The following is a 21,254-nucleotide window of genomic DNA, read 5'->3' as shown; positions in this document are numbered from 1 at the left end:
AGAAGAGCAACAAGAATGATTAAAGGTCTTGAGAACATGACCTATGAAGGAAGGCTGAAAGAATTGGGTTTGTTTAGTTTGGAAAAGAGAAGACGGAGAGGGGACATGATAGCAGTTTTCAGGTATCTAAATGGGTGTCATAAGGAGGAGGGAGAAAATTTGTTCACCTTAGCCTCGAAGGATAGAAAAAGAAGCAATGGGCTTAAACTGCAGCAAGGGAGGTTTAGGCTGGAGATTAGGAAAAAGTTCCTAACTGTCAGGGTGGTTAAACACTGGAATAAATTGCCTAGGGAGGTTGTGGAATCTCCGTCTCTGGAGATATTTAAGAGTAGGTTAGATAAATGTCTATCAGGGATGGTCTAGACAGTATTTGGTCCTGCCATGAGGGCAGGGGACTGGACTCGATGACCTCTCGAGGTCCCTTCCAGTCCTAGAATCTATGAATCATAGTTAAACTTGCCCCACCCCACCAAAGTCTGAAATGGTGCTCCTGGTGAACTGGAAGTGGCCAGAGGTCTGTGGGAGCACCGTGGACTCTGGCAAGATGCAGCCCCCGTATGACAATGCAAAGCCTGCCTTAAGCCGCAGACTGAGTGCCAGGCAAAAAAGGGTGGCAATACACCTTATACCATACCACCCTTACTTCTGCGCTGCTGTTGGCAGTGGCATTGCCTTCAGAATTGGGTGCCCGGCCAGCAGCCGCTGCTATCAGGTTGCCCAGCCAGTGCTCAATTTGTGCCTGGGCTGAGCTCTGGTACCTCTTTCAATACAAATTAAGCACTGTGGGGAGGCAGCGCGGCCCAGAGGTGATGGGGGTGGGTGGGAGGTGGGAGCTTGAGGGGGGCCAGGGGTGATGGGAGGGTGGGGAGCCCTGGGAGCTGGTGGGGAGGTTAGGGGTGATGGTGGGGTACCAAAATACAAGTTCACCCAGGGTACCATTTTTCCTGAGGCCGACCCTTGTCAGCATTGAATTTCATCTGCCATTTTGTTGCTTAGTAACCCAGTTTTGTGAGGTCCCTTTGTAATCTTTGCAATCTGCTTTTGACTTAATTGTCTTAAGTAGTTTTTGTATCCTCTGCAAATTTTGCCATCTCACTGTCTACCCCTTTTTACAGATCATTTATGAATATGTTGAACAGTAGTGGTCCTAGTACAGACCTCTGTGGGACACTACTATTTACGTGCCTCTATTCTGAAAACTGACCATTTATTCCTACTCATTGCTTCCCATCTTATAACCAGTTATTGATCCATGATAGGACCCTTCCTTCTTATCCCATGAAAGCTTACTTTGCTTAAGAGCCTTTGCTGAGGGACCTTTAAGTTAAGATTAACTGACACATTAGGCCATGCAACAAACTCATAAATTAGTCCACTTAAAAGGTTGTAGTACAAATATCTTAAAGAGCCTTGGCCTGTAGTGGCTAATTTATAGGTTGGTACATATAGACAGCAGATGATTCCTCCTTCATCTTCTTCCAGTTTTACAAGCACCAGCAGACTCGAGTTATTCTCCCTCTCCCTCCCCATCCAGGGTGAGGTTCCTCTGGAGTGTGAATAGATAAATGAATATCCAGAATATCTGTCTGGATTCTGCACTGTGGAAGCCTAACTGAGGCTTTGGGCACTCTGAACAAAAAAATTTTCCATAACTGATATGGCCTTCTTTCGTATGCCCAGGGTACCGTGTTTATTGCACCTGGCCTTTATTGATCAGTGAAGTCAAAAATAAAAATTCTTTGCTACAGCTGTCCTGCCATAAACAATACAGTGATCAGATTCCCAGAGAGAAGGTTTATATTCTCCCTACACAGTCACCTGCATCAATTTTATGACAGCAGTCTAGTAAATAGATATCTATCTGACACAGCTCTGTTTCCATGATACTAGCAAACAGAAGGCTGGGTTCTGTCTGAAGTAGCCTTTTTGCACTGACCACCTTGTTGCTCACATTTATTCCTAAAGAATTTCTTTTAGCTGCTGGTGGTTGCTCTGTGTAGATCCAGAAGCTGATGCCAAAAGTTTGATTATTCACATCAAAACATCTCTATTTGAGGAGGAGATAGAAAATTATTTCTCTCTTGATACAATTCTGGGGCCTGATCCTGTGAGTGCTGTGCAACATTCAGCTCCCTTTGAAATCGATGGAAATTTGAGAGGTCATTTGCAGGAGGGGAAGCGGAAAGTAGTAATAACCTGAAAATTTAATTGCTGTGGGCAATTGATATCAGTTAAGTATAGTGTGCTATTAAAAATATTATCATTTTGTTTTATTTTGAATCAGGCCAGTACAGCTTAGGAGGAGCATATGTTCATGAACAGAAATATAAAGTATGGATTTCAAACCAATTTTCTCCACCTCTGCTTAAATTGTGGTCAGAGCTTACACAATCTGAGACACAAGTAGAGTCTTATAGAAGCCACTGGTTTCCTATATATGGGGCACAATTCCAAAAACCCTTCCTCACATTACTAGTCCCAATTAAGTTGATTAGACTAACTGTGTGAACAAGCACTGTTTGCATAAGTAAGGATTTGTAGAATTGGGCCCCAACAATACTGCAGAGCCAAAACTGTGTCGGAGAATAGTTTAAAACACACAAATGGTATCAGCATATATTAGGCAGCTAAGAAGTTTCCCCACTGTCCTAAAAACCAAACTTTTGTTCCTTTCCTACTTTTAGTAACAACATAAAATAAAACAAAACAACCACACACATCCCTGGAAACAACACCCCCCTCCATCCCCGAAAACCAACCAGCTAAACAAAACCTGGTTGAAAAAATCCAGAAAGATGGAAACTATTCTACAGAAAATATTTATTGGCTGCCAGAAATTTCCAACTTTGCCAGCGAAGTGAATTATGAAGAGGCACCTGTATATTTGTTCAACAGCCTGAGGGTTGAAAATGAGCATAAAATTATTGGAGAAAGTATATCTTGGGGGAAAAAAATCCCTTAGAGCATATAGAGGTCAGTCATGAACTTGATTAGAAAATAGGAACAGCTATTAAAAAGAGAGACCTATATCTTTCAACTGCAGCTTGGCAGATCAGTGTGTGACTATTAAATATGGTAAACTTTTTAATTTGTATCTCTGCCCATCTCTCTTCCTGTATTTTTTTTCTATCTCATCTGCATGTCTGCTTTAGCGTAGGCTTCATAACCATTTATTGAAGGCACTAAAGCAGCTCAATTCATTTAATTTAGCCAAGAGAAGGTTAGGAGATGACTAGATCATGGTCTGTAAGTACCTACAAAGGGAGAAGATTTCTGATAGCAGAGGGCTCTTCAGTCTAGCAGACAAAGGGATAACAATATTCAATAGCTAAAGGATGAATCTAGATAAATTCAAACTAGAAATAAGTTGCAAAGCTTGTAACCGCGAGAGGAACTGATCACTGGAACAATGACTTTGGGGTGTGGTGGATTCTCCATCACTTTAAGTCTTTAAATCAAGATTGGATATTTTTCTCAAAGCTATGCGCTAGCTCAACCAGATGTTTTGGGCTTATGCAGGAATTGCTTGGTGAAATGAAATTCTATGGTCTGTGTTACACAAGAAATCGGACTGAATGGTCCCTTCTGGCCTTTAAATATACAAATCAATTCCTCTTTGGGGATCCATACTAGCAGATAACCCAGGTAAATCTTGAAACAAAATCATAGAATCACAGGGTTGGAAGGGACCTCAGGAGGTCATCTAGTCTAACCCCTGCTCAAAGCAGAACCAATCCCCAGAAGCAGGACCAATCTGTGATGTCTCCACTTACAAAGGGGAAGTCTCCTAGAAGACAGCTTGGTATTCTACTGCTACACTATCTTGCTTGCTAAACAGTTGCCTGTTTGCACAGATCACTTAAAGCGATACATTTGTGGATGGCCACAGATCTCAAAAGATCTAAGAGTTGGTGGTGGTCAGACCTTCATACCATCCCCGAGCAACTAACATTTTTAAAATGAATAGTTGTGCATGTTTTTCCACTGACCTAGGCTGAACCTTTTATAGAGTATATGAATGAGCCCACACACTTCCACTGACTGAAAATCAGGGTTTATTTGTATCAGATAAGACCTTGTGACCAGTTCTTGGGGTCTTCCCTTAATGCCAACTGACAGAGAGCAAAGGGGCCCATAAAATGTACGAGGATTCCCTGGCTCTGGTATTTATATTGTAGTTCACCAAAGAACTGCACTAGTGATAGTTATCTTTTTGAAATGTCTGTGTGAACAATATGTATGGAGGTGTGTGTATGTGTGTGTAATATATATTTATAGCCTGTCAAGTGATTTAAAAAAAAAAAAAACTAATTGTGAGTAATCGCACTGTTAATAATACCATTTATTTAAATATTTTTGGATGTTTTCTACATTTTCAAATATATTGATTTCAATTACAACACAGAATTCAAAGTGTACAGTGCTCACTTTATATTTATTTTTTATTACAAATATTTGCACTGTAAAAAAGAATAGTATTTTTCAATTTACCTAATACAAGTACTGTGGTGCAATCTCTTTATCGTGAAAGTTGAACTTAAATGCAGAATTATGTAAAAAACAACAACCTTGCATTCAAAAATAAAACAATGTAAAATTTTAGAGTCTGCAAGTGCACTCAGTCCTACTTCTTGTTCACCCAATCGCTCAGACAAACAAGTTTGTTTTCATTTGCAGGAGATAATGCTGCCCTCTTCTTGTTAATAATGTTACCTGAAAGTGAGAACAGGCTTTCTCATGGCACAGTTGTAGCCAGCATCGCAAGATATTTATGTGCCAGATGCACTAAAGATTGATATGTCCCTTCATGCTTCAACCACCATTCCAGGAGACAAGCGTCCAAGCAGATGACTGGTTCTGCTCGATAACAATCCAAAGGCGTGCGGACCGATGTATGTTCATTTTCATTATCTGAGTCAGATGCCACCAGCAGAAGGTTTTTTGGTGGTTCAGGTTCTGTAGTTTCCGCATCAGAGTGTTGCTCTTTTGAAGACTTCTGAAAGCATGCTCCACACCTCATACCTCTCAGATTTTGGAAGGCACTTCAGATTCTTAAACCTTGGGTCCAGTACTGTAGCTATCTTTAGAAATCTCACATTAGTACTTTCTCTGCATTTTGTTAAATCTGCAGTGAAAGTGTTCTTAAAATGAACAATGTGCTGGGTCATCATCCGAGACTGCTATAACATGGAATATATGGCAGAAGGTGGGTAAAACAGAGCAGGGGACATATAATTCTCCCTCAAGGAGTTCAATCACAAATTAACGCATTATTTTTTTAATGAGCGTCATCAGCATGGAAACATGTCTTCTGGAATGGTGGCCGAAGCATGAAGGGGCATACGAATGTTTAGCATATCTGGCATGTAAATATCTTCCAATGCTGGTTACAAAAGTGCCATGCAAATGCCTGTTCTCACTTTCTGGTGACTTTGTAAATAAGAAGAGGGCAGCATTATCTCCTGTAAATGTAAACAAACTTGTTTGTCTTAGCGATTGGCTGAACAAGAAGTAGGCCTGAGCTGACATGTGCGCTCTGAAGTTTTTCATTGTTTTGTTTGTAAGTGCAGTTATGTAACAAAAAAAATCTACATTTGTAAGTTGCACTTTCTCGATAAAGAAATTGCACTACAGTACTTGTATGAGGTGAGCTGAAAAATACTATCTTTAGTTTATCATTTTTACAGTGCAAATATTTGTAATAAAAATACACTTTGATTTCAATTACAACACAGAATACAATATATATGAAAATGTAGAAAAATATCCAAAATATTTAATAAATTTCAATTGGTATTCTATTGTTTAACAGTGCGATTAAAACTGCGATTAATTGCGATTAATTTTTTAAATCATTAATTTTTTTGAGTTAATCACATGAGTTAACTGCAATTAATCGACAGCCCTAATATATATTAAATTATGTTCTCAGGGCCTTGTAATTAAAGGCAGGTCGTCACCCAAGGTAGCATGCCTTAAGGCAGGTTCCAACACACAGGAGGTTGAAGACACTTCTCTCCCTAGGTGAGTGGTTCTCAGACTTTTGTATTGATGATCCCTTTCACACAGCAAGCCTCTGAGTTCAATCCCACTTATAAATTAAAAACACTTTTATAACAGTGTTAAATATTTTTTAAATGCTGGAGGTGAAGTGGGGTTTGGGGGTGGAGGCTGACAGCTTGCGACCCCCACATAAGAACCTCGTGACCCCCTGAGGTATCATGACCCTCAGTTTGAGAACCCCTGCCCTAGGTGACCATTGTGTTCCCCAATGGGAGTCTGTTTGCATACTGAGTCAAATGCTAATGAAGAGATTGCAGGGACTTCAAGAGAGGAAGAGGGAGAGGTAAATAGCAGAGGACCTGCTGACAAGTAAAGAACAAAGGGTTGGTCTAATGTATCTAGAGGTATAGACAGAGGCACTGGCCTCCTTTATCTAGGGAGACAGCCTGCCAATGGGCTTGGTCTCAGGAAAGGAGATTGACAGCTATCATGGTTGAAGAACACCGTGAGAAGGACTTTTGGGTACGCAGGATGTTATTACACAAGATGGCATCTTGTACATTAAGTTTAGTCTCTAGGATGTGTGTTACGATTGTATTTTATATGTAACTCCTTAGTACCAATATTTCTGTTTGCTATCGTCTCTATCTCTGTTCTTTCTTAAATGAACTTATATTTGCCTTCTCTGTAAAGCAATGGAAGGGCTGTGTTTTCAGCCGTGCTGTGTTCTAAGGTGTAATTAGTAAGCTGTGGTAAACTGTTCCTTTGGGAACAGTGGGTCTGGTAATTCTGTGAGTGTCCAGTTGTTAGGGGACTGGACACCGCAGGGGATACTCGGAGGCCTTGGGGGTTGGAGTGTGCCTATCGCTAGCTTGCAGGAGCGAGAGTGGAGCTCAACTGGGGTGGTAGGGGGAACGGTTGCGTTGCCTGTGGCTGGGAGCATCAGGGGGCTGACCTGTGGTAGGAACAGATAAGATCATCGCACACTGCGTGTAGTGGTAGCAAGGTGCCTCACAACCGTGGGTACCTCTGGGAGGTGTCACAGAGGCCAAAACCAAACAAAATTAGTGGACATTTCTAAAAAATTTGGCCTTAATTCTTTTTTTCTGGGCTGTAACCAGGGCAGGGCTGCTGGGGAAAGAGAAAAGGAGTGTCGGGGCGGGGGGGGGGGGGAGACACATGGGGTCACATGCCCCTACCCCAATTTCTGCCTTCCATTCAGCACAGAGGCTTAGGGCATGCCCCACAGTTTGAAACCATCGCCTCCTGCCAAGAGCTGGTGAATCTGAAGCTGATGGAAGCAACCCGGCCCACTCAGTCCCCTGTCTCTCCATGCTGTGGGAGCAGGGGAGCTATCTGTCTGGCAGCCCTCCATGTCCTGCTCCTTGAACCAGGTCACTTCAGCACGGACAGGTGCTTCCCGGGCTGGGCGGGTGGCAGGCATAGCCCTGAGATGTGCCCCGGCACACTCTTGCCTCTTCCCTGCAGGAACCTGGCACCAGCTGGTGATGCTCCCTGGAGCTGGCCCCTGCCTCCGGAACCTGACTGTCAGAAGATGCTCCCTGAGGCACTCACTTGCTGCTCCCCTGGTGCTCCTGGCTCTGCTGCTACTCTGTAGTGGCAACAAATTCCTCAGGGAGCATCTCATGGCAGTTGGGCTCTGTGGCCAGGGCCCGGCTTGCGGTGGGCATTGCCAGCGGGATAGGGATCCTTCAGGGGAGAGGCAAGAGCCCATCCAGGTCGCAGCTGGGAACTATGCAGCCAGCCCTGCCTGGGGCATGTCCGGCCATGCAAGGGGGCAAGGCTCAGGGAGCAGGACAGGGAGAGCTGACAGGCAGCCTGACAGCATTGAGAGCCAGGCGCCTGGGCAGCTCCCACCAGCTTTTATCGCTGGCTCCTAGTAGGAGGCGACAGTTTTCAAATGTGGGATGAGCCCTAAAACCTCTGTGCTTAATGGAAGGCAGAAAGCTTGGGGGAGCACATGTGCCCGCCCAAACATTGCCTCTAGAAGGTGCAAATATGATTGCTCGCCCCGGGTGCTAAAATATCTAGTTACAGCTCTGATCTTCTGAAGAATGATACATTTTCCAGCCTTTCATTTGGTAATACAGGTTGGGCTAGGATGCTTAACTCTCAGTCAACCCCAACCTATGAGTTGAATACTAAGTTTCACTGAATTTGACAACAAAAAGAGGAGCATGTGAGCAACAGCAGGTTCTTCTTGGCCTTCATATTCAGTTCCTGTGGTTCAGGGAGGGGTGGTTTGAACTTATGGATAAATGATCTTGTTTCAGCAGTGTGCAACTGTACTGTGCACAAGGCACAAAGAATTACCTGATGGTCTTCTGCCTCTTTGCTGTCCTCCAAAGATAGACTGCTTTGGGGTATACTGCTTGAGAAGCAGATAGACATGAGCTGTCATCAGATGGCTAAAAGACTAAATGGGCATCTCATCTAATGCTTTCCACCAAACAGAAACTGGTTGGCTCTGTTAGCATTGCATAAACTCAGCACAATATAGGACTGGTAAGGTACTCAAGGAAATGAAATAAGCCAACATGTACCAATAAGAAGGAAGAACCTGTATTTTTATTTGCATTATAAGGCCTCTTTTTAATCATAGTGAAATACCTCTGAATGGCAAACTAAAAGTAGAAGCTCCTAGGGCAACGAACATATCATCTTCCCTAGGAAACCAAATTGTGTAGGACAGGCTCAAAATTCTCTTTGCAGACATAAAAATGTTTACTTTGTAAACTATTCCAGTTTACAGATGACAAGGAATTAGACTGGTGCTTTAAAACAAACAAACAAAAACCAGTACATATGGTTGAGATTTATTTTTCCATTGGGCTCTCACTACCATAAAGTTCTCCTGGGCTGTACCACTACATATGAACAGAAATGCAATATTTAAGTCTATGTGCCCAGTTGGCTTTTCTCTTAGAATACATTTTCCTGTATAATTATAATGTAGCAGTATCAGAGAATCAGCTCTTCATTTCCTTGAGGGGTAAAATTAGATGCCTCTATCTTTACTCATCAGGCCAGTTCAAACAGTTCATCCTCTGTCATACAACAGTTGCACGGTACTTTTAGACAATAGTTTGGGGCCAGCACTTCACAAGTCCATTAGCCTCCCTCCCTAGGTAAGGAGACACCAATTTGTCAAGGTGTCCTGGCATCCAAAGGATAACAATGCCTCCAAGCTTGGTGTCATCCATAAATTTTATAAGCATACGCTCCATTCCAGCATACAAGTCCATTAATGACAACGGTACCAGACCCAGGTATTGAATGGTATCAGACCCAGGACTGACCCCTGTGGGACCACACTAGATATGTCCTTTTAGTTTGACAGTGAACCATTGATAACTACTCTTTGAATATGGTCTTTCAAGCTGTTGTGCACTAACATTATAGTAATTTCGTCAAGACCACATTTCCCTAGTGTGCTTATGAGAATGCCGTGGGACTATATCAAAAGCCTTACTAAATTCAAGCTATATTGTGTGCTTCTTCTGCACTCATTGACTAAGCAAAGAAAAGAAATTAGGTTGGTTTGGCATGACTTGTTCTTGACTAATCTATTTTGGCTATTACTTATAATTCCATTATCCTCTAGGTGCTTACAAATTGATTGTTTAATAACATGTTCCAATATCTTTCCTGGTATCGAACTTAGGCTGACAGGTGTATAATTCCCTGGGTCATCTTTGTTCTGCTTTCTAAAGATAGGCACTATGTTTGCTCTTCTCCAGTCCTCTGAGACCTCACCCGGTCTCCATGAGTTCTCAAAGATAATTGCTTAATGGTTCCAAAATTGTTTCAGCAAGTTCCTTAACTACCCTAGGGTGCTTTTCATCAGGCCCTGTCAATTTGAATACATCTAACTTATCTAACTACTCTTTCACCTATTCTTTCATCTATTTTGGCCTGCATCCCTTCCTCTTTGTTGTTCATATTAATTAACTATCTGGAAGCCATTTACCTTTTTAGTGAAGACTGAAGCAAAATAGGCATTGCAAACCTCAGCCTTATCAATGTCATCAGTTATTAGGTCTCCTTTTTGGCTGTTTAGAGGATCTACACTTTCCTTTGTCTTTCTCTTGATCTTAAAGCATTTAAAGAACCTCTTCTTATTGCCTTTCATGCATCTTGCTAGGCATAACTTGTGTCTGTGCTTTAGCCATTCTGATTTTGTCATTATATGCCTGTCTGACCCCCTTGGTTACTTCCTCCACTTTCCAAAACAAAAAAATTGTCCCCAATACATTTCTAGAACTTACTGGACAATGTGTTTTGCAATGTTATTTTTCAAATAGAGATATGGGTAGTTAAAGTCCCCAGTTACTATCAGATCTTGTATTTTTTTGGATATTGGTTGGTTCTAAAAATGCCTCATTCACATCCCCCTTCTGATTTAGTGGTCTATATTAGATCCCTATCATGACATCTCCCCAGGTGTGTTTTCCTCTTTTTTTCTTCACCCACAGACTTTCAACTGGTCTTCATCTCACCTCCCCGTGGACTCCAGATCAAGAGCATATATACTTGATGTATAATGGAAGACCTCCTTTTTCTCTGCCTGTCCTTTGTGAACAAGCTATACCCCTGGGGTAATCCTTATGAAGGCAATGTTGGTATAGAAGCCCAGGGGTATAGATACCGGTTCTCAACAGGGTCCTGATAAAAAATATGAACAGACCGTGCCAAGGTGATCCTAATTGCCCCGTTGTGGCCCAGAAAACCATGGTTTCTGTTCCTCACCAGAATGTCGATTCGACCACCAATCTCGTTGCCTCTCATCCCGAACCTCCTATCACAACAACACGGCTGATTTCTCCACCCCAACATGTCCATGCTTCACCTCAAAGCCTGGTTCCTACATGGTTCTCCCAAAGCGAACTAGATTGCTTTGAACAAGTTCAAAGAGTGCTCCTACATAGCAGAACACAATCTACTCGCACCACCTATCTACGAAAGTGGAAACAATTCACACATTGGTGTTCAGCTAAACAACTTTGTCCCACATCGGTATCTCTCTGGTTCATACTTGACTATCTATTGGACCTTAAGCGATCCGGCCTTTCTTTCAGCTCCATCAGAGTCCATTTAGCTGCTATTACAACTTTTCATGACAAAATTGATGATGCTTCTGTTTTTGCTCATCCAATCACCAAGCGTTTCCTCCAGGGACTCCAAGCCCTATACCCAGACATTAAACCACCTACCACCCCGTGGGACCTTCATTTAGTACTATCTTGCCTAACTCAACAACTATTTGAACCCCTGGCCACGTGCTCCCTTTTACACCTTTCGATGAAAACAGCATTTTTAGTGGCAATTACCTCCACCAGACGGGCAGGAGAAATAGCAGCTCTTATGGCAGACCCACCATATACGCTATTTTTCAAAGACAAGGCTACCCTCAGATTACACCCCAAATTTCTTCCAAAGGTGCATTCGTCATTCCACATTAATGAGCCGATACACCTACCAACCTTTTTTCTGAAACCACATGCGAACTCGTTCGAAGCCACAATGCATACATTAGATGTACGCAGGGCCTTGTTCTTCTATTTGGATAGAACCAAACCTTTTAGAAACTCTTCTAGACTTTTTGTCTCCATCGTGGAGCGTTCCAAAGGTACTCCTATTTCTACCCAGAGACTTTCAAACTGGATTTCTCAGTGCATCCGGCTGTGCTATCAGATGAAGAAGGTTACGACCTCCAGACGGCATCAGAATGCACTCCACTAGATCTCTGGCTGCCTCTGTAGCATTCTTAGGCAAAGTTCCCCTGGCTGATATCTGTAAAGCAGCCACGTGGTCCTGTGAACACACATTTGTTAAACACTATGCCCTTACTCAAGGCCCTCTCTCTGATAGTACAACCCTGCCCAAATGTATATCTATGGCATTCCTATCAGATCCGAAGTCCCTACCTCCTTGAGACACACTGCTTTTAAGTCACCTGGAGTGGAGCACCCACAGGAACATCTCTCTCAAAGAAGAGGAGGTTACTCACCCTGTGCAGTAACTGACGTTCTTCGAGATGGGTGTCCCTGTGAGTGCTCCACTACCCACGCTCCTCCCCTCTACTTTGGAGTTGGGGTAGCCTCCATTGTAGAGAAGGAACTGAGGAGACTGGCCACGCATGCGCACTATTATCCTAGACTCACAGCGGGGGGGGGCAGCCTCTGCGCATGCGTGGCCGATACGAGTACTGCTACAAAAATCTCAGCAAAGGCGCAGGGACGTACCAACACCTGGAGTGGAGCACCCACAGGGACATCTCTCGAAGAACGTCAGTTACTGCACAGGGTGAGTAACCTCCTCCTCTCCAAGCACACATACTGATACACCGGTGTCAGTTAACATAGCGGGGCATGTTTGTTTTCTCAATCTCCCCATTATTGCCCCTAGAATGGGACTCTCCTATTTGTCATACTGAAGTTGGGCCACTACCTCAATGGGAGTCTGGGGAAGCGGGCACCCCTATCAGGGTGATGCCAACGGTTCGGGGCCCATTATAGGAGTTACAGGAGCCCCATCAGTCAATTCCTCTTGCTTCTCTAACTGGACAACCCTCTACAGTGACTCACCTGTGGGCTTCCCATCCCATTTCTCTTTTAGTTCTCCTCCCATCATGAGTTTCCTCCATGCCTCCATTCTCAATGTACCTTTTCCATTTTCAGCCATATATCCTCTCTTCTGCATCTGATACTCATATCCATTTCTTCCTTTTGCTCCTCTGCTGCCCATTGCACCTCCCCGTCTTCTTCTTGTAACGTGCCAGAATGCATCGGGCCCTTTTTGGCCGGGGGCCCTGGACAGGTTGCATTCTTCTATCCTTATTTCCTTTCCCTGCTCATCCCTGTGTGTCTCAAAAAACTAATCACTCAAAAAATGTCCTGTTTTAACTCGCGGTCCCTCCTAGCTGGATCTATGGATCCTGAAATCACCTTCCTTTTTGAATTCAAACCGTCTAACAATGCAGTCTTAGAAGCTAATGTATTAAAATCGGGGAGGGTGGGGTTCCCAAATACCGTTGGCAGAACCCCAGCAGCCATGGCCAGTACCTCCTTTTTAATAAGATAAAACTCCAGGGGCTCACAGGGGCCTGCCCTGTTCTGCTACATAAAAAAACTTCCCCAATTGTTGGGCCGACATCACTGCCTTAATTACTTCTCATCCTCTAGCAAGAACACCATTCACATCTAACTGCTCTTCAGGGCCCAGTCTGAAGCATTAATACATGCTTGGGCTAAAACCTCAGTCTGCCAGCCTCCACTCGGATTGCACCAACACCTTCACCATCCAGTCCAGACCCACATCCCTATCTAGGGGTCCCAATAACTGAGCAGTTGCTCATACCTGCTCTTGGGTAAACTTGGAACTCTCTGTAATACTTTGCCTTGTTTCTCTTTCTTGTGGTGCATTATTTGGGTCAGATTCTGTTTTTGTTACCCCCCCTAATGGTAACTGGAGCCACAGGATTGAATTGTTGCACCTTTAATTTCAAATCCTGCAATTCCCTTTTTACAGGGGCATAGGGCCCTTCAGGAAAAGCATTGGTTGGGCATGACCATCAAAGAGCTCTCTGTTTGGGATCGATCCAACTATCTCCCTTCCAAATATTGTCCCAGGTATCTGTATCCCTGGTGCCCACATTTACTCCTCCTCTTACTCCTGCTACTATGCCCCTCTGGATTCCCAACATGTTTTCTAGTTTCTCTGTTTGCTGCCTTTAGACTGTATTGTTGCTGTTTGTCTGGGCCGGATCCTTATTTTCGTGTAAAACTATTCTGGCAGCTGCCTTAGCATGCCCCAGCTTCATTTGCAATGTGGCTACTTCCCCCAATCAGGTTTTCTAGGTTCAGTTCTCTCACTCTTTTTTTCGCCTGTAAAGCTGTTGCATTCTGTAATGCTGAAGCTCCACTGGCACACTGAGATGCCTTATACTGAGCCAAATTATCCTTAACTATTTCCAACTCCAATTTGTAATCCTACAATTGCCTCTCCTGAGGTGCTACTGGGCTGGAGAGATTAGTGACAGCTTTCCATAATGCCCAGGCAGCTGCTGCTTTTACAGTCCTTTTTCTTTGGTTTTGGCTTCACGTACTTACAGAATGCTTCACATCTCTTACAAGCAGACTCAAGGGAATCCCTCCCCTGGAAAGAAGCTTGCCTCGTGGGCATGGACCTTGTCCTACTATCCATTTAGCAAGGACGGTGAGTTCTTCAGCTAACCCCTACTCATCCTGGTCCCTTTCCTTTTGTTTTCTTTTCCACATGTTGTTTCAGGGTGGACATTTTGCCAAGCAGGCAGTAACCCTTTTTGACAAAATGGCACCAGTATTCTGCTGCTATTATTTTGTCAGGCTAGATCAATTTGGTTTAAATGACCCTAGGTTGCCTGCATTCCCCACCAAATTTGTTACCCGCACACTCTAGGGCACCCACTCTCACAAAGTTCCCAGGGCGTACTCTTCTGTGGATTTGCAGGACCTTTTACCAGTGAAAGAGCCTTATACAGTAATATCCTTAACCTCTATTTATTAACAATCACCAAGGAGAATACACACACTAAGCTTACAACCCTATGCTCACCAATTCTGATCATGCAGGCAGACTTTCCCTGTTGGCCAGGCAAGGTTGGTCTCATCTGGGTTCTAGTTGCTGCATGTCATGGTCAAGCATAGGATTCTAGCAGCTCTGATCTTGGGCTGTGTCTTGGAGGCGAGTTCTCCTTCTCCTTCCTTTCCCAGCTGGTCTCTTTCTTGGACCTCAGTTTATATCATGAAACTTGAGTCCTGCTTAGCTATCCCTTAACCAATAATTTTACTAAAATATTACAATATAATTCTTTGTCCAATCTTAGCATATTGCGAAATAATTCTTTATCCAATCAGACCCCACCACCTTAGTTGATTTAAATCTTGCAACATTAGTTATGTCACAGACAGAAACAACCAAAGAACCAGACAGAGACCATACAGATAAACAATAGAGAAGTGGGGACCATAAAGACAAAACAATAAAGAAGTAGATTTCACAACCACAACTGTTGTCCTTGGCAGACAGAATGCTATCAAAATTTTCTTCAAACATCTTAAGATCTCATTCTTTATCTAGTGGGTACTATTAGAACAGGATTGCCTTCTTAACAGCCGATATTACATTGTTTTAATGTAATTTAGATGGAAAGTGAGCATGTCACTTTCTGCTTCATGACTGCTCCTCTCCTTACAGACAGGGCAAGTGGAGTATCTATCTCCTAGAACTGGAAGGGACCTTGAAAGGTCATTGAGTCCAGCCCCCTGCCAAGTACTGATTTTGCCCCAGATCCCTAAGTGGCCCCCTCAAGGATTGAACTCACAACCCTGGGTTTAGCAGGCCAATGCTCAAACCACTGGGTGGGGAAAAAAGGGGTGGCTCGTGGGGGAACACCCAGGGTCACATGCTCTCCCCCCCACCCCCCGATTTCTGCCTTCCATTAAGCACAGAGGTTTTAGGGCATGCCCCAGAGTTTGAAAACCAAAACCTCCTGCCAGGGCCTGGTGGATCTGAAGATGGTGGGAGCTGCCCAGCCCACTCGGGTCCCTGGATCTCCGTGCTGTGGGAGCCGGGGCACTGTCTGTTTGTTAGAGGAATGGATGGCCTACCCCTCTAACAAAGGAGTAATATAGGCAATACAGTATCTGGGCCATTGCAGGGGAGCCCAGACCCCGCTTTGAAATCATGCCCTCTTCCACTTCAGTTGTGCCTTTTAATTTCCCCACAGGCCCTCTGCATTAGGGTGTTAGTCATTATGACACCTCTATTTTCAGTGATTTCTGAGGTCTCTCATCTACTGGCTTGTATTTAACACTGTAAAGCATCTAGAGTTAACAAGCGAAATGTAAACTGTTATATAAAAGCAGAAAAAGTAATTCTCTAGGGTCCCTTGAATGTAATGATCAACAGATTTCTGCCTCCATTTAGCACAGAGGTTTTAGGGCATGCCCTAGAGTTTGAAAACCATCACCTCCTGGCTAGCTTAGAATTTTGCATTTTAACTTTCTGCACCCCACATCCTTACTCTAACTCTCTGACTTACTACAAGAGGCACACAGGTTATTGTTTTGCCTGCAGGCTGAGGAATTGGGTGAAGTCTGCTTCAGTGACATCGACATGTGAAAGGAATATTATGCACTAACAAGTAGAGAGAAAATATTTCCTTTCCTGCCATTTGTGCCTAGAGCCCAAAACCGAGAGGTGGGAGCTGAGTTTTTCCTGACTTGTAAAGAACAAACCCTTTAACTTATGACTAATTGACGCATTGGACCATGAAACAAGCTCATAAATTAGTTCAATTAAAAGGTTGTAGTGCACATATCTTACAGAGCCTTGGTCTGTAGTGACTAATTTATATGTTGGTACATTACAGACAGGACATGATTCTTCCTTCGTTGTCTTCCATTTTTACAACAAAGACCAACAGACTCTAGTTACTCTCCTCTCCCTCCGCCTCCAGGGGGGATGGTATTCTGGAGTGTGAATAGATAAATGAATAATATCTGTCTGGATTCTGCACTATGGAAGCCTGACTAAGACCTTGGGCACTCTGAACAAAAAGATTTTCCATAGCTGTTGTGGCATTGTATGGTATGCCCAGGGTACCATGTTTATTGCACCTGGTCTTTATTGATCAGTGAAGTCAAAAATAAAAATTCTTTGCTACAGCTTTCCTGCCATAAACAATACAGTGATCAGATTCCCAGAGAGAAGGTTTATATTCTCCCTACACAGTCACCTGCATCAATTTTATGACAGCAGTCTAGTAAATAGATATCTCTCCGACACAGCTCTGTTTCCATGATACTAGCAAACAGCAGGCTGGGTTCTGATTGAGATAATAAAGTCGCTCTTTTGCACTGAGCACCTTGCTGCTCACATTTATTCCTAAAGAATTTTTCAGTTGCTTCTTGGTGCTCTGTCAGCATCAGCTTCTGGATCTACAAAGTTTGATTATCTCGATTTGAGGAGGAGACAGAAAATTATTTCTCTTGAAACAATTCTGGGGCCTGATCCTGTGAGTGCTGTGCAACCTTCAGGTCCCATTGAAATCAACGGAAATTGAGAGGTCATTTGTGGGAGGGGAAGCAGAAAGTAATAAGAACCTGAAATTTTCATTGTTGTAGGCAATTGATATTGGATAAATAGATTGTGCTATTAAAAAAATAGACTGTCATTGATGTTTTATTTTGAATCGTGCCAGTACAGCTTCGGAGGCACCTATGTTCATGAACAGAAATCAAAGATATGGATTTCAAACCAGTTTTCTCCACCAGAGAATTGTGACTAGAGCTTAGAATCTGAGACACAAGTAGTGTCTTATAGCAGCCACTGGTTTCCTGTATGCGGGGCACAATTCCAAAAAGCTTTCCTCACATTACTAGTGCCAATGAAGTCAATGAGACTAATTGTGTGAATAAGCACTGTTTGAATGAGTAAGGATTTGTAGAATTGGGCCCAAACAGTATAGCAAAGCCAAAATAGCATCAGAGAATAGTTTAAAACACACAAATTATAACTGCATATATTCGGCAGCTAACAAGTTTCCCCATTGTTCTAAAAAACATTCCCCATTGTCCTACTTTTAGCAACAAAATAAAATAAAACAAGACAACCACACACATCCCTGGAAACAACACCCTCTCCATCCCCGAAAAACAATCAGCTAAAAAAACCTGATTGAAAAACTCCAGAAAGGAGGAGACTATTCTACAGAAAATATTTACTGGCTGCCAGAAATTTTCAACTTTGCCAGCCAAGTGAATTATGAAGACACATCTATATATTTGTTCAACAGCCTGCGGGCTGAAAATGAGCATAAAATTATTGGGGAAAGTATATCTTTGTTGGAAAAAAATATCCCCTTAGAGCATATAGAAGTCAATTTTGAACTTTATTAGAAAACAGAAATCACTATTAAAAAGCGAGAGAGAGACCTATATCTTTCAGCTGTACCTTGGCAGATCAGTGTGTGTCTACTAAATATGGTAAACTTTTTAATTTGTATCTCTGTCCATCTCTCTTCATGTATTTTCTCTCTCTCTCATCTGCATGTTTCCATTAACATAGGCTTAATAACCATTTATTTACTGAACATAACATCTGCATACTAACTGAGATTAGCATTATGCAATGGATCTTTGAAACTTCAGGCTTCAAGCACTTGATCAACATGAGTATAACTAGGAGATATTGAACAGTCTATTCATTTGTAATATCTGTCCATCTTAAGTACTTCTAGAGCATCCATTGCCCTAGTATCTATACTACTATGTTATGTTTTAACTACCACCTCTGTGATGATTCTCTCTCTACACCTGACTTCCCATGTCTTTCCTTGTATCTCCAGCTCACTCTGCTATCCTCTCCTAGACAGTCTCACACTATTTCAAACCCAGTGGGCTAAACCTATTCCTGTTGTAACTCCTTTGGCTTCGTGGATGGATTTGGCACAGGATGTCAACATTTGAACTTTGCATCTTCCCTTATAATCCCTCTCCATTCCTCCCCTTGTCTGTCACTTCATTATCCTCCCAGTCACTAGGCTTACAATGCTTGCTGTTATTTTTTACTCCTTCACCTTCATAACTAGGATCTTACTAAATGCCATTGCATCTTCCTCTTTAATGTCACCAAAATCTACCCTTTCCTCCCCATCATCACTGCTATAAAATCCTTGTCCACTTCTTGGCAGTCTCTCACCTTGGCTGCGATAACCTCTCTGGCATCCTTGCTTCTTTCCTTGTCTCATTTCATTCTATTCAAAACTTATCTACGCCCACTTCTGCTGCTGCAAGCATTTCACTCCTCTCCTCAAATTCCTTCATTGCCGTTCTGCTTTTTAACACATCCAGCTCCTGCAATTCAAGGCCCCATATGACCTGGCCCCAGCCTAATTCTCTGCTTTCATTTCATCCAACCCTGTCTCAAGATGCCCCTTCATTTCCTTTCCCTGTGCCTTGTCTTCTTTCACGCCACTCCTCATACTTAGAACAACTCCTTATCTCTTGCCTGATGTGTTTTCCCTCTCCATCTCCAAAGCCATCCTTAAAGCCAACTTCTTCTATAGTCTCTGATCTTGCTCATGTTTCCAAACACAGAGCCAGAAGTGCCCAAATGAGCAACAACTGTGTGCCAGGTGTGTAACAAATCTATGGCTCCATTAGAGGGGATTCAACCTGGAGGGACAGGGCAACTTAAAAATCCAGCCAGGATTCCATAAGTGTCTTCCTAGTGAAAGCTCTCACAGAGTAGTTGCACTGAATAAACATGTTACCTGACTGGCCTGGCCCTAATTGCTCTGACTAGCCCAACTCACTTTGTAGGGGTCTGGCTAGCTCAGATCTCCAAGCCCCTTAGAGGAGTAAGACATACAGGTAGTCTGTATGACTCTACAAGTGGAGTTGGGTTCAGTCAGAAGAATCTAGTTCATAGTGTGCGTGCATGTGCGCGCACACTCTTGTCTTCTTTTTCTGTCTAATATTATTGTGGCAGAGCAAGCTACCTATAAGGTTGAATTGCAACTTCCATTTCTAACCCCCACATCTCCAACAATTTTTCAGTTTTTAACTTTGTTAAATGAATACCTTTTTTTGGAGTGCAATTTTCCATCTTTATTCTCTGCCCAAATATTGTACATTTCAGCCAGACTGGTTTAGCATTATTGAGTATGAAAATATAATAAACTTCCATAACATTTTCTCCTATTGGCCATGTGACAGTTACAGTCATAAACTGCATAGACTGTAGCTCCGTGATACTACTTATCAGGATGTATTACAACATTTTTCAGTTAGGCCTGCAGCATATTTTACTGTGTGGCAGGCCTCTGAGTGGAGATAAAGCCATATCACATGCTGGCTTGTCTGCTACGACATGGACTGTGGAATGCCTCAGTATGCAAACCAGAATGTGAAATGCCTTTGATTTTATTGAGAGGTTCCCTACATGTCACAAAATGCTGATGTACCTTCTCACGTTTTTGTAAGCAATTTCCTTTTCCTGGCATTCTCTGAGAGATGGGGCCAGACCCTCAGCTGGTGTAGCAAGCAAAGATTGATTGAAGTAAGAGTAGCTACACTGATTTACACTGAGGATTTGGCCCATGCTGTTAAGGTACAATTTAAGTACAATAAACAGGCAGTGTAGTTTATTTTGGGGTGGGGGGGATATTTTTGTAATGTGATGTCATTTTTTACAAAAATCCATATGTTGTTTCCACCCTCATTCTTATAAAGCTTACAAAATGTCAGGGAGAAATGCAATAAACGTCGAGCCTGATTCATCTCTCACTTGTACCAGTTTTAACTTGGTGTGTGTGTGTGTGTGTGTGTGTGTGTGTGTGTACACACACACACACCCAAGTTAAAACTGGTATGAAATGTTTTTTATATATCTCTATATATCTAATCTATATATATATATAGATATATATGGTGTGTGTGTGTGTGTGTGTATATACACACACACACACACGCAAAGTTTTGGTAAACCAGGGGCTTCTCCATAGCAGAATTCTGGTTACTCTAATTGAAGTCATCAGGGAGTGTACCCTGCAGTGGACAAATAGTTTAGAAGTCTAAGTTCTTCAGTCACAAAGAGAGGAACCTCGGCAAGACAGTAAAACTGAGGACAATGGAGAGTTCCCTTCCTCAGCCGTTTTTGGGAATGATGCATGTGTAGTTTCGAGTGGATCCCATAGAGGGTAAAGCACAGAATCTCTTTATCAAGGGTTCTCCAGCTTCTTCACAGTGTGAGTCAGGGATAGCATCTTGTGGGCTGTTCTCTCCTTTCCACTGCTATTATGCTGACTGCAGCATAACATTTCTGAGGCAACTATAACATTTCCTTATACGAAAAAGTAATATCAGGAAAGTAATGTATTTTGAAGCAGCCACAAACAAGGACCCTGATTCTCCCATGCCTTGTCTCTTGTCTGGTCACCTACGCCCATACAAAGCCAAAGTAAAATCCTCTTCATAGGCCAGCAGTTTAAGAATGAATGTCTATGCCTTTAAAAAGGGGGGGGGGGAGGTTATTTTAGATCCAGTAATATTGTACATACCATGTGGTATCAGAGTTGCTATGGTAACTACTCTTTTTCTACTTGAATAGCAAAATCAATAATTGCCTAAAGCCTGCACTGTGTGTTTAGTGTTGGATTTTAGGCTGCTCTAGAGATGTCTCCT

General features: G+C 42.8%; 1 long non-coding RNA gene across 1 annotated transcript in view; it reads right to left on the bottom strand.

Annotated features, from left to right (window-relative positions):
• LOC117872510 overlaps nt 1-18,823 on the bottom strand; it is a 51,614-nt gene extending 32,791 nt beyond the window's left edge. Inside the window, exon 1 of the long non-coding RNA XR_004644502.1 lies at nt 18,769-18,823. This is a non-coding gene — a long non-coding RNA (uncharacterized LOC117872510). The remainder of the gene's footprint in view (nt 1-18,768) is intronic.
• Nucleotides 18,824-21,254: the final 2,431 nt, after the last annotated feature.

This window comes from Trachemys scripta, chromosome 2, assembly GCF_013100865.1.
Source record: "Trachemys scripta elegans isolate TJP31775 chromosome 2, CAS_Tse_1.0, whole genome shotgun sequence".
Classification (NCBI taxonomy): Eukaryota; Metazoa; Chordata; order Testudines; family Emydidae; genus Trachemys; species Trachemys scripta.
Note: the sequence above shows the minus strand (reverse complement) of the source record. Positions and strands in the feature narration are given on the sequence as shown.